Source organism: Typopeltis vanoorti, chromosome 19 (genome assembly GCF_054136105.1).
Source record: "Typopeltis vanoorti isolate ZY-2024b chromosome 19, IOZ_Tvanoo_1.0, whole genome shotgun sequence".
NCBI lineage: Eukaryota > Metazoa > Arthropoda > Arachnida > Uropygi > Thelyphonidae > Typopeltis > Typopeltis vanoorti.
Genome location: NC_143567.1, coordinates 67330832 through 67344534, shown reverse-complemented (window position 1 = coordinate 67344534; position 13703 = coordinate 67330832). Strand labels below are relative to the sequence as shown.

At 33.8% G+C, this 13703-nt stretch overlaps 2 protein-coding genes across 3 annotated transcripts in view; both read right to left on the bottom strand.

Annotated features, from left to right (window-relative positions):
* LOC150096209 (prickle planar cell polarity protein 3-like) overlaps positions 1-13703 on the bottom strand; it is a 156457-nt gene that overhangs the window by 870 nt on the left and 141884 nt on the right. The gene's annotated exons all lie outside the window — the stretch shown is intronic.
* LOC150096210 (four and a half LIM domains protein 2-like) overlaps positions 1-13703 on the bottom strand; it is a 64560-nt gene that overhangs the window by 49300 nt on the left and 1557 nt on the right. The gene's annotated exons all lie outside the window — the stretch shown is intronic.

Genomic DNA, 13703 nt, shown 5'->3' with positions numbered 1-13703 from the left:
TTTAGTTCGAATAGTATCTAGGATCCTGAGCACCATTATCAGCACTTTTCAGGAGGCTGAATTAGCGGGTCTCATACGGTGGGGTAAGCTGTAATTATTTGAACACATCTGCAGAATGAGTGAGGACCGGAAGATAATGATATTCGTGTTTGTTATTATGGATGGTGTAAACAGAAGAGGTAGGCCATACTGAGAATGTATAGACGACATAAAGGACTGGTGTGGAATGTTTTTACAATGTCCACTGGACAAAAAAAAAAGGTGGAAGAAGAGTGAAGGAGGCATCAGACACCAACAGGCAGTGAGCCCATGGTTCGTGGTGGTAGTGATACGGTGGGGGTAGGGTTTTCCTGCCGAAAACTGGGAATTTTCATTCCACAAACATAAAAACTGACCAGAACACAAGTAATGTTTATACAACAAAATATATTTTAGGCATAAGACAATCTTATCCTAAAATTTACGGTTATGAAAGTCAATCTGGGAACGCTGTGGACCTTAAGGGCATAGTACCGCTGATTATTATTAGCACAATTATATATCTTATTCAATTTTTTTTTAATTTGTCTTATTTTATGTATAAGAAATAACGTTACATGATACAAGGGAGAAAAATTGCTATTCTGTTAAGAAGTTGTAAGAAATGAAAGAAAATAAGAACAGATCGAATGGGTGAACATCCGATCTGTTATTTCATATACTCTTCTGAATCTGAATAATGATTTCGCTCTTCCACTGGACGATAAATCCCATCCCTAGTTTCACGCATTTCTCATTGTATCGAAATTTCTAAATATGTCTGAGAAACTTACAAAGAGAAGAAACCCTGGCAACTTAACCTCACCAAACTTTTTTTTGCATCCCATCTGTATTACATAAAGAGATACGGAACAACTTTGTTCGCTATAAGAGCTGATTTAGTGAGCTTTTTGTATTTTGTAATATCTTTGCTTGTTCTGCAAAACATAGCTTCATAGCACATCAGTAACGAAATAACGCCCAACAACTATGTTTTTAGATATTAAATACTTAGGTTCTAATTCCATCTTGGATGAGAAGAATTTTTAGAATGAGAGTTAAGCTAGTTTTTTATAGAGGTGGCAGGGCATTTCTCCTCCAAAGCTCAGGTTCTTCATTCTTCAAAATATACAAGCCCCTTAATGCCTTAGTTGCTTCTAACTTAATTCCAAAACAACAGCGCAAAAATATGGATATGAATCTCACTAAGAGTGGAATTCATTTTACTTGAAAACAAACCAACCGATCTTAATATAATCACCTTAATTGCTTGTATTTCCTAATTAATCTTTCTATTAATCAGCCAAATTGAAATTAATTAGAATCAGAACAACTCTGATTAATTATAGACTGCTTTTGTTCAAAATAAAAAAAATAATAAATTGAAAAATAAAGGATCTTTCACTCTAACTAAACGACTAGTCGATTTGGAACAGTGTACTTGCAATACGGCAAAGAATGTCGTCTGCTAATCTAATTTTGCGAGCTCGCAACATTTCATTAGTCATTCTGCTAACTGAAAAGGGGCTGGACGTAGTTTTTTTTTTAACTTAGGTCATTACCTTCACTTGTAAATAAATAGTACTTAGAGACGATTTATCGCTATTAACAAGGATTCCGTTTTGTGAAAGTTCGAATATTTTTATGAAGTTAATTTTTTAAAAAAGTAATAAAAACAGCCCAAATTCCTATTTTTAAAATAAACGAGTTCGTAGTTTGGCCGTCTGCCAGTCTGTGCAACCAGTTTTAGGAAACGTAGTGGAACGTAAATATGGATGAAATTCTTAGAAGTGGTTACCACCAGTGAATTTTTTTGGAGAGTAAGATTCTGAACACCTGCAAGGAAAAGTGTGATGAAAGGGAGCAGCTTCTCGTTTCGTGTGATATACAGTATATACTGTATATCAAATTAAATTCTAATTAATTCATTTTATCAGGTATCTAATAGTGTCACATCTTACATGTTGATTTTGCAATATTTTCATTTTAAAACTATCCTGTTATCAATGTCATATATTCACTCCCCTAATTTTTCTCATAACTCTCATATCTATGGTCTCTCGTCTTTGATTAGTTGTTGTTAAGCCAACTCTCAGATCCATAAATTGAAAATTAGTTGAGAATGTCTTGTGCAGTTTTGTTTTGTTGCTTTCTTGAGTCTTGAGCTGTTTCTCTCTTATTGTATATAAATTTATTCACTCCCACTATAATATACCAGCTTTGATTAGTCCATTATTAGTTTACATATTAAATTTGTCCTATTCATTAATTGTAATTCCTATTACAGAATCATTTATTTATTTATTGTTGGTTTTTATATCTAGTTATTGGAAGTTTTTCCACTTGGTTATACTATAAATTAAGGATGCCGAGAAATTATATTTTTGGTTTAATCCTTTATCCAAGTGTAAGCAAACAAAGTTTCCACCTGAAGAATTTTCAAGACTGGGAAACTCGTATATATAGAAGATAATGACATCACATCACTTGCCTTAGTATCCCATACTGCAAACACATATCCTTACGGACATGTATAATGCTGTGCATTATGGGAAGGGTCACTTACCCAGACTGGGTTTCGACCTTTTTTTTTGAGGTCTCATCAGTGGGAGTCAGACCTAGAGGTGATACCAAGGTTGAAGTAATGCAGAAGTCATATTTCCATATACAAGTAGCCAAAAGATGCCACACCTTATTACTAAAATACTTTGAATAAGAGATAGATATTGAAAGTTTTCCCATTTGGTTGACTTCTGCATTACTTCAACCTTGGTATTACTTCTGGATCTGGCTCCCACTGATGAGACCTCAATAAAGGTCGAAACCGGTCTGGACAGTGACCCTTCCCATAATGCACATAGCATTATACATGTCCGTAAGGAGATGTGCTTTGCATTATGGGATACTAAGGCAAGTGATGTGAAGTCATTATCTTCTATATATACGAGTTGCCCAGTCTTGAAATTATTTCAGGTGCAAAGTTTGTTTGCTCACACTTAGATAAAGGATTAAACCAAGAATATAATTTCTTGGAATCTTTAATTTGTTATATCTAGTTAGTTATGACAGTTATTCAATTTAGTTAAAAAGTTCAGAAGGACTAGTAATGGATTTGGTTAGAGGTATAACATCATCTGATTATGAACGTTTTTCTACCTTGAGTATATACTATGTTAAAGATACCAAGCCAAGCAATTTTATATTATAAGCTAGGTTTTAATCCTTTTTTTTGCAAGTAAGCAAACAGACAAGTAAGTCGAGTTTGCGCCTGAATATAGTTCAAGTCTGAGGCAACTCGTGGTAATGGTGAGTGTGGAAAGGAAAGTGATCGGATCTTACTCCACCTTTACCACGAGTTGCCTCAGACTTGAACTACGTTCAGGCGCAAACTTAACTTACTTGTCTGTTTGCTTACTTGGGAAAAAAGGATTAAAACCTAGCTTATAATATAAAATTGCTTGGTATCTTTAACATCATCTGATTATGTCTAAGATGTATTCATCGCTATCTGTACCCTTATCTTGCTTTTATTATATCTGATTTCTTTACTGTTCTCAGTAATCTTTCTCCTATTTCTAAGATTTTTCTTCAATCTACAAAAACGTTTCATTACTTCATAATATTTACCACTTCCGGAAGCATTTCCGTGACTTCTTTTAGCAACTTTTACACATAACTTAGCACTCGATATGTTTTCCACATTCTCTAAGGACACATAGTGACTTGCAACGAAATTTCGATACGGCTTCTTCTTTTCCAGTATCAATGGAATTAGTCAACATCGATTTGATTAATTTGATTCGATCAGTCAGTATTTCTTATAATTTTGCTGCTTAGTACTACTACTACTCCTACTACACAGAACGGTTTTCTAGTTTACAAACCTCATCACTTTTCTTCAACAGCAATTTGCATGCTTCTCAGTTCATCTGAAAAGTTGCTCGAATTGGATTCATTTTAAAACTTTCTATATACATTTAAAATGAATCCAATTCGAGCAACTTTTCAGATGAATACCTATGTTTTTGCTCAAAACGATGGTGATCACTTTTTCCAATGTTTAATCCCCTCTATAATCTTGTAACTTGAAAAAGTCTGACGACAACACTTTCAACATAACATAATAATTAACACTTCTTATTTCTTGTGTGTTCTCTCCTTATGAATTAAGTTCGAATTGGTGTTAGTGATGATAATCCATCTTCTGAACAGAAATTCGGCGGATACTTACCATTTATATGAACTTTGCTGTTATTTCTATATTTTCCGAAACCATTTCAGAATGTCTGCGACACATTTCCTGTTCTGCTGTTTAGATCTTCAACAAGAACCAGATTTCCTTCTTTATGCAGGCTGCTGTCCTCTAGTAATCCAAATTTTATTACTTCTTCCCTATTAACACTTTCTGTGGAAGCATAAGAACCAATTCATTTTCGTTCTCCCTTTCTCATTTCGCAATTTTCTCATATGAATCTGCATAAAATCGAATCAAGTACGATTCAAGAAGTGTGTTTACATGTGTAGTGTTTAATTCTGCTACGGCAGCTTTTTTTTCTATGATCTCTAATGCCTAAATAATATTTTATTTCTATTATTTAGGATCTTACCTTTTAATCTTAGTCTGAATAATACGAATTATGTCTATGGTGGTGCTATAATTCTGTTCAGTTTGAGGGTCCAGTAGCGTACCTGACCTTTCATTGTTTTCTCTGCTCCCTGATGAAAACAGAGGGATCCTTGTATATAGAAAATATACAATTATGTTGAACTATCATGTTTATGTGTGTATGCGTGTGTGTCTGTGCGATGTAAGCCAATACAGAGTGTGTTTGGTTCTCAACCAAATTGTCAGTCCATCCTCGTTAGCTCAATATCAGTATGGTCGATCGCCATTGGAACGATAGAGCTAGTCACTGGATCAGGAACCTCGGTCAATTCTCCGCATTCCAGGTAGATGACGCAAAAAAAATTGAAAAAATAAGAGGCTGAAGCTCAAAGAGAATCAAAACATTAAACACATGTGTATCATATCAAGGATAGCATAAACCTCAATTGAATTCAAGGTAACAGCGTAAAGTGGTTTAGTGAAGAATGTGAACTGGCGCTCAAGAAAAAGAAACAAGATAGAAGGAAGAGACTTAATAACCGATTTGATATTTATGCTGTTCAGAGATATACAATGAGAGCAGCAGGAAAGATAATAAAATAATCAGACAACAGAAAATAAATTGACATGAAACAGTTGAAGAAATCAAGAAATATTTTATATTAAATAGCCCTAGAATTTTTTATGAAATTTGAAACAAGAAAAACAGGTCCGCATATGTAAACAACAATAGTAATGGACAAGCATTAGCTACTAGAGATGAAATAGCAAACAAATGGACAGAGCACATTAATAAACTCCTAAACTGTGACGAATCTGCTTGAACAGAATACTTATCATACCTGTCGCACCAAATATTTAAAGTTTTACTACCCGAAGTAGAAGAAAGTATAAAACAGCTCAAGAAATAGGTCTACCATAGACTAGACTTTTACATTACGACAGACACTAGAAAATAAAGGAGAGATATTAGGAAGATCCATATTTTATTTATAGACTTTAGAAAAGCATATGACAGCATTCATAGAGTAGGACTTTGGGGATTAGTAGATGAACTGGGGATACCTCAGAAGATAATACGTCTAATCAAAATTTGCACTATGGTCAGCCGAAGCATGGTATTGGCTAACGGAATTAGATCTGAACCTTTTGTTATTAAGACAGTATTGAAGCAAGGAGAAGATGTCCTTCCGTCCATCGTATTTAACTTATCTTTTGAAAAATGCATTCGAGAAACTGTAAAAGATAACACAAGCAGAACAGTATTATTAGAATATGCAGATGATATATGCCTAGCTGGAGAAAATGCTGATGACATTAAAATGACATTCAGAAAATTCCAAACGTCTGCTGAAAAACTAGGATTATAAATCAAGCAGGATAAAATTGAATGCTGAAATTATGTAGAAACCACAATTAAGGGGTAAAATGACAAATTTGCTATTGATAACCTGAAATTTAAAAATGCTACTCCCTTATCATTAATACATCATTTACCGCCAAGCAAAGTTAAAACAGAAATATACACAACAATCATTTGACCTATTGTTCTATATGGAACAGAAACCTGGAGCATAATAGACTGAGATACAAATGTTGCAGATCTTTGAAATAAAGTCTTCAGAAAAGTTTAGACCTGTAAGAACACATCAAGTAAATGGTGAAAAAGACATAATCAACAACTACATGAACTCTATGGAATCCCCACTTCTAACCAATAAAATCAGAGCTTGCAGATTGAGGTGGCTTGGAAATGTGGAAAGAATGGATGACGAGAAATTGACTAAACATGCATTCAAGATGAGGCTTGAATGCATGCATTCAAGATGAGGCTTGATGGAAAGCGACCTAGAGAAGACTGCGCAGGACTGAGAGAGAGAGAGGGGAACATCCAAAAGACTTAGCTGAGATGGGAATCCTGAACTGGAGTGCACTGAAAGTGCTCAAGACAGAAAGAAATGGAAGAAATTCGTACTTGCAGCAAAGAACCTGAGAGGTTTAGCAAGCTATGGAAAAAGAACGTATAATTTTTTATGTATTGGAAACATTTTCGGCTTTAATATCTCATTCCTTTTTTGTTTTTTTTTCAGGAACATTTGGAAAAAAAATTAATAGATCAGCATATATGCATTAGTACTGTATTATTTATTACAGCCTGTTTTATAAATTCATAACTGATTGGTAAAATTTGTCCGTGTAGCCTTGTGGCAACATATGACTTGCATATTTTTGCTCGAGTCTTACAGCATCAATATCATAAGCTTAACTATCAATGAAGGCTAATCAACTGTCCACTGATTTCAAAAGTTAAAGCTAAAAGAGCACTGTGTACTCCCTTCGAGAAATTTTTTTAAAAAATATTCACGGATTTATATTATAACTAAGTTATTCAAATTAGCATTCCAGTTCACGAAAATTGTGCTAGATATCGAATGTGTGACCTCAGATAAAAATAAATAAAAAAGCATTTTGAAATATACTTTTGTTTCAGCATCTTCAAAAATAAATCTACCCTGTCATGATACAACACACCATGATGGTATTTCTACCAAAAAACGTATTCAAAACTTTTTGGAGTACCACTTGCTAAGTCCTAAAATAATTCTGTAATAAGGATTGTACTTCCTGAAAGATCATAATTTCATATGCAAGATATATGGAGAATCTTAGATTTAAAAAAAAAAAACAAGAATGATTTTGTCCTTCAGCTTTCTATTTACATAGCACAGATTAATGACTGGCACAGATAAACTGAAATTGTTGCCTTTAACTGTAGAGCCTCGCTTGACATCAAAATAAATACAGTCTGAAAGAGTCCATTACCTAGTTAAAGGCATGTAGCTGGCTAGACGAAGGTTAAAGGAAACGAGAGTATGGTGTATATAAAAATAGAATGATCTGTAACTGACTGATTTAACCATACAGTCAGCAGCTGGGAATGAAGCCAAAATATACTACACGGTGAACAAGAATATCAATGGAAATAATGTAGCCATTCTCCTAAATACTGACTCACTCTTATGGTTTCATTTTCAGTTTCATAATTACTGAGTTTGCTATTTCACAGCATGAAAACTCGCTTTATTACGCTGTTCTAAAAAGAGAGCAGAAAACTATTTAAATCCTTAAACAGCAAAAAAAAAAAAAATCAGGACTGTTTAAGTGCATTTAAATAGTTGAAAGTTTCTTTTAGAAGATAATAATGAAACTTGTTTAAACCGACTTTAATTCATCTATCGACGATTTTTTTCATCGGCTGATAATGATGACATCATTTGGCTGGAAAGACCTGTTTTCGAATTCTGTAGACTTCATGAATCTCACACACATACACAGGTGAGTTACGCAGTTCGCAGTTTCACACGGAGGCGGAAGAATTTTTAGGAGTTTTATTACACTAAAAACATAGATGCAAGATGGATCAAACAAGAAAACATACGCATTGATAGATAAATAAGCATAAATTAGGTTTATTAAATATCACGTTATCCAGATTTTAACAGGCCAATTAACGTAATAGCGTATTTTAACAGAAATGGGACGAAAGAGGTAGGGAGAAATATTTATTTCCCAGAAATAAATTCACAATTCCCAGAACCCACTTTTTATGATAAAAACTACAGTTGGAGTATATACGTTCTGTCTTACAACTTACAACTACGTAAAATTAAATATAGTTTTTATAGTTATATATAGTTTTTATATATATATAGTTTTTTTTTACCGTTCCTTGATCCAGTTTCGTTTCTCAGTCATAACTTCAGTTTCTCTGATATCCTTTGGTGACTTAAACAAACTAATCCAGGTTCTACGTTTTGTACATACCCACCAGAATCGGATTTCTCCCCTTTAAACGATATGAGACATGGTCTAATGCACTCAGTACATTTCATACGAGTCCGATTGTGTGTGTGTGTGTGTGTGTGTGTGTGTGTGTGTGTGTGTGTGTGTGTGTGTGTGTGTGTGTGTGTGTGTGTGTGTGTGTGTGTGTGTGTGTGACCTTCGTAGTTCAGATTTCCGGCTATGACGCGAAGAACCTTATCAGAGCTTTTCACTTAGTAAGTTAGCTGGTCTTATGTATATATATATATATATATCTATGGACATAAAATACTCACCCTTACGGAATGTAAGGGCGAGTATTTTATGTCCGTAGAATACTAGCTCTTACGGAATGTAGCAGAGTGGCAAGCCGGCTACATTAATTGCCTTAAACCGATAATTAGGGGAATCACCCCGTCTCGAACGGACGAGACGGTCAATGGATCGCACGCTTATGCTGAATTTAAGTGTTGCATCCCCAACTATCAAATTTGATCAGGGAATAGATGTGTGCTATACTTCTCCAATGATCTCCCATTAGGTAATTATAGTAACTCTCATGTCATGTGTTTGGCCTAATAATTAACAGTAGTCCGTGGTGGTCACTATCCCTTAAGGTGACCTGCTAGGTATCCTTGGCTTTCTTATGCCTAGTGTATTTTTTTTATCAAAATTGCATGTTTCCATGCCGGTTTCCTAGTTGCTGGATGAAACACCGGAGTTTCCGGGAGGAAAAGCCTGTCACTTCCGTATGATACGGTGCTAATCACTTTCAGCTGAAATCCCTGATAAAATTTCTTCGCCTCCTGGACAATATTCGAACCCAGCTCTTTCCAACTAAAGGCATTGTCGAGGCCGTTGAATTATGAGAGTTCTAACTGTTTGACCTGATTATCTTAAAACCTTTAAAATTGACACAGTGCCACTCAAATTTCGTTATGATAGACGCATTTCACTATGGTTAATGTTTGTCTCTAAGGGTAATTTATTACAGCTTCTGGCACATACCTTAAGAAATGTTATACGCTGAGCTAAGTATATTGTATGAAATCGCTATAAGATCCAAAATTTTGAATGTGGTATAGATCGTTCATCTCCTCCTCCTGTAGGTTTATCTCGAGAATTATTGGATCTACCACCACTAAACTTTGATCACCTTCTTTCCTTCTCTCTCTCTCTCTGTTTGACAGAAAAATATTGTAAACTATATCTGAGTCCAATATCTCGATTGGGATGATTACTTCTTCCTTTACGTTCCCTTTTATGTTGTTTACGGTTATATCATGAGACCCATTGCGCCTGCTATCACAAAATCTTACTTGTCTCCACTTTCATTGGTGATGCGTGAATGGCGTTTAAGCCAAAAATATGGATTCCCTTGTAATTTATGCGACAATTGTTCCCAAGAAACATTTCTATAGATATTTTTTATCTTTTCCCATTCGCTTTTTTGGAATCGATAAAGGAAGTCAATTAGGGAAAATGTCATTTATTATAATTTATTTTTTCAAAATCTATAATCAAAATATAATTCTCATAAAATCGTTGTAGATAATTTTAACAAAACCATTTTGTTTTAAATATGCTGTCTGAAATTTTTGGAAATTAAACGAGAAAAAGAATTGATTCTTCAATATATTGGATGTGAATATCAATCAAATAAGAGGAAATTGATCTTGATTAGTGATCTCATCAAAAGTACGGGGAAGGAAGTAAGATGTTTCTTCTCAGAAATAAAAATGATTGTTTTGATAGCAGTGAAATTCATTATCTTCACCCCACTTGAGATTGGTGAAGAGATCAGTATTTAAGATGTTGATTATGAAAGATCTGAAGCATGAACTTTTGATCACTATAAAGTTTCTTGAATGTAAAAGAGGGATGGAATATATTGTCATCAGCCAAAGTATGGGTAGGATTTGAGATGAGAGAGAGAAAAAGTCATTAATGTATAGGAAGAAGAGTGCGGATATAGTGTATTGGGATGTTGGAAAATTGGCGGATGAACAGTGTTTGTTAGACTATTAATAACAGCAAATAATTCGACTTCTCATCTAGTTCGATATCTCGAGTGAGAGAAGGGAAAACAGTTTGAATTATGGACATTGAAATCTTCAAGGAAGTTACTGTTACTATATATGCATATACTCGTATTGTTTGTTGCTACTTAAATTGTCTTATACTGACTTTCAAGTATAGAAATGTTAGCCAGTATCCTCTGATTTAATTCTTTTTGAAAGGTTTTATGATTATTTACATTTAGTGTTGAAATATCATGTAAGCAGTCGTGCAGAAATGTTGTTTATTATAAGTTGCCTTTAAATCTTTGTAATAGTCCTGCATGATGCAGTTTTGATGCAGATTCCATAATTAGATAAATCATAGTAGCCAGAGTCTTTTCCTTCTTTTTAATAAAAAGGAGTATTTCACTCATGAAGTTCTTTGCAGTGACGAAATTCTTTCGTCATATTTTACTTCTCAAAATGGATATATCTGTGAATACAAGTATTACATGTATTAACTGGGCTTTCTTTTTTTTTCTTATCATATGTCACGTTTACCATGAAAAAAAAAATAGCAAAGTAATTTTTAAGAATTTACATATGCATTTAAAGGTTATACTTTATTTACAAAAATATGAATTTCACTATGGTTTTTTTACCTTAAGGATTCATTTGCCATGTTTTGAGTAACTTCGTTCCTTGGATATCTGGTTCAAACATCACTTTTCTTGCACATAATCCCTTGAGTGCAGCATCCTGTATATTTCAGATCTCATGTTTATATCGATCACACGTAGCAGAATATGTATAGAAATTAACACTCCATAACTTGTAGTACATACTATAACCCACACTTGGACATTAATTGTTCATATGGGACATGAAATTCTAATGAAATACGACAAATTCGAATAAAAAACTAATTTGTATATATAGTTACATTATTCATATCGTATGGTGAACCAGTTGAACCTAGAACCTTTTTGGGCTTATGTTCTGTAGATATAATTTTATTTTTTCTAATTTTTGCAATAAAAATGGTCTGATTGAAGTCAAATTTGAGATGCTCAACAATATTTAGTTCATTCTAAATACCAAATTTAATTAAATTCCATCTAGCCAAATGGAACTGCTATTACGCATTCTTTTTTTGTCAAATTTTCCCATTCCAATTAAAATGTTGAAGCCAAACTGAGGATGGTGGATATTTATCATACATTTTAAATACCAAATTTTGTTTATTCTTATTCTACTCTCCCAGACCGAAGTTATTGTTCGGTATAATTTGAAACGCATTTTTCCAAATTTTGCATGTTAAATCATTCGACTGAAGCAAAAATGGAGATGTCCTGACAGATTCACGTAATCATTCCAAAATACAGAATTTGAATAAAAAAACTGTCTGCCCACACTCCAAAATAATTTGTGGATGGGTGGACGTACTGAAAACATGAATTAATAGGTCTTATGCATTTTGAGAAATTTCATCTGACGCATTAGAACATTAAGCTTTTTCAAAAGTGAAGTTTTATACAAGCATAGACAGTTTTGCTGTCAGAGTGGGTTGGATTATTGGTGATATGATTTCGTTACGTTTGAACGAGTTTTTCGCAACTTAATTACATTTCTACAACGAAAAAAACGCGTACAAAAGATAAACTTTTTGGATGATAGTAAATAGTGACAGTTTTCAGTTAATAAGTTACAAAGATTTGAACACTTGACAGAAGGATGGATAGTATAACTGACTAAAAAGTGGTAAAAAAGTATCAATTTTGATCATGACAGGAGAGTTTTAAAAGTTGCAATGAGCCAATAAAGTACATCTATAAAATATTATTAAATAAGATGGTCGATTATAACCTGGTAATTAACGTAACTTAGTAATCAATCTAGTCATTATAATTATAAAATAAAAAGTCTCCCTTTTATATTTTATTTTATATATATATATATATATATATATAGTCTCCTCCACTTTAGTCTCTGTTATATTTTTATTGCAGTAAGCAAGTATTTTGTACACATCTATTTTTTATTTTTATTTTTTTATTATGGAACCGTCTACATGTCACCAATGGGATCAGCTTAATTTTGGTTGTGTACGTCCATGCTTTTGGATTTTTCTTTAAAATAGCCGTTTATTTTATTTAGATTCGAAGAATTTTCAAGATATTCGACCACTCTAAATTTTGTGAATTTAAGGGGAGAATGGCTTGAAAAGTTTTTTATGAAACAATCTTCTGTTGGAATGATACTTATTTTATCGGAGAAAAATTCTTATTTTTTCATTTATTATTATTTCAGCTTTATAATTTTATTCAACAGCTCTCAAATTTACATCACATCTACCTATTAAGTGTTGAATGAAAAACTTGTGTTCATCATTCAAATAATAAAATGACCTTTAATACTATAGAGTTTTTAATATTATAAGCAGTTTATGCAAGTGTGCATTCATTTTTTTATCGGGGCTAAATATATATTTCAGATAAACCATTTGTATAAGAGCATTGTTGGTTTCACTTAAAAGAAACGATACCATACGAATCGAAAACATTTTATACATGCAATCTACAACCGGTAATTGTATATAAAAATATACAATCTACAATCAGCAATCACGAAACGTTAGTAAAAGTTGATCAGAAATCTGATCATTTAAAATTAGTGAACCAGTCGTAAAGTTGACATAATAGCGTCTGTTTCATTCATTCATTTGCATGGTGATTCAACGGTCGTAAGCCCCTTTTACGCGGAGGTACGGCACCACCTCAATCCTTCCCCCCCCCCTATTTTTATTCGGGCTCGGGACCGGCATAGCTGACAATTCAGACCTATTGCTGGAGAGATTGTCTTACGTATTCCTGACTGTATCCGTGTGTGTTCACGGGGCCGGTTTCCCTGCTTACGAGATGAAAAACCCCAGATAAACTGGGGAAAATACCCTACTGTCCACGCCCAAGACCTGCTAACTTGGCTATGGCTGAGGAAGATCCTTAAGCTCCTCACGTCGTCGACGGGAATCGAACCCTAGAACACTTCTTTCTCAGGCGTATGGTTGCGAAGCGCATAGCCATTAGGCTAGCCGCGCGGACATATCTTCTGTCAAGTTGCAAAATGAAAGACATAAAATAAAAATATTTCACGTTTATTAATTTGCGCAAGGGTGTGGCCATAATTTTTCTTAGCATATTAAAAGTAAACAAACCTGTGAAAAGTGTCCGTGATCCACTTTATACGTGAGCCCTTTT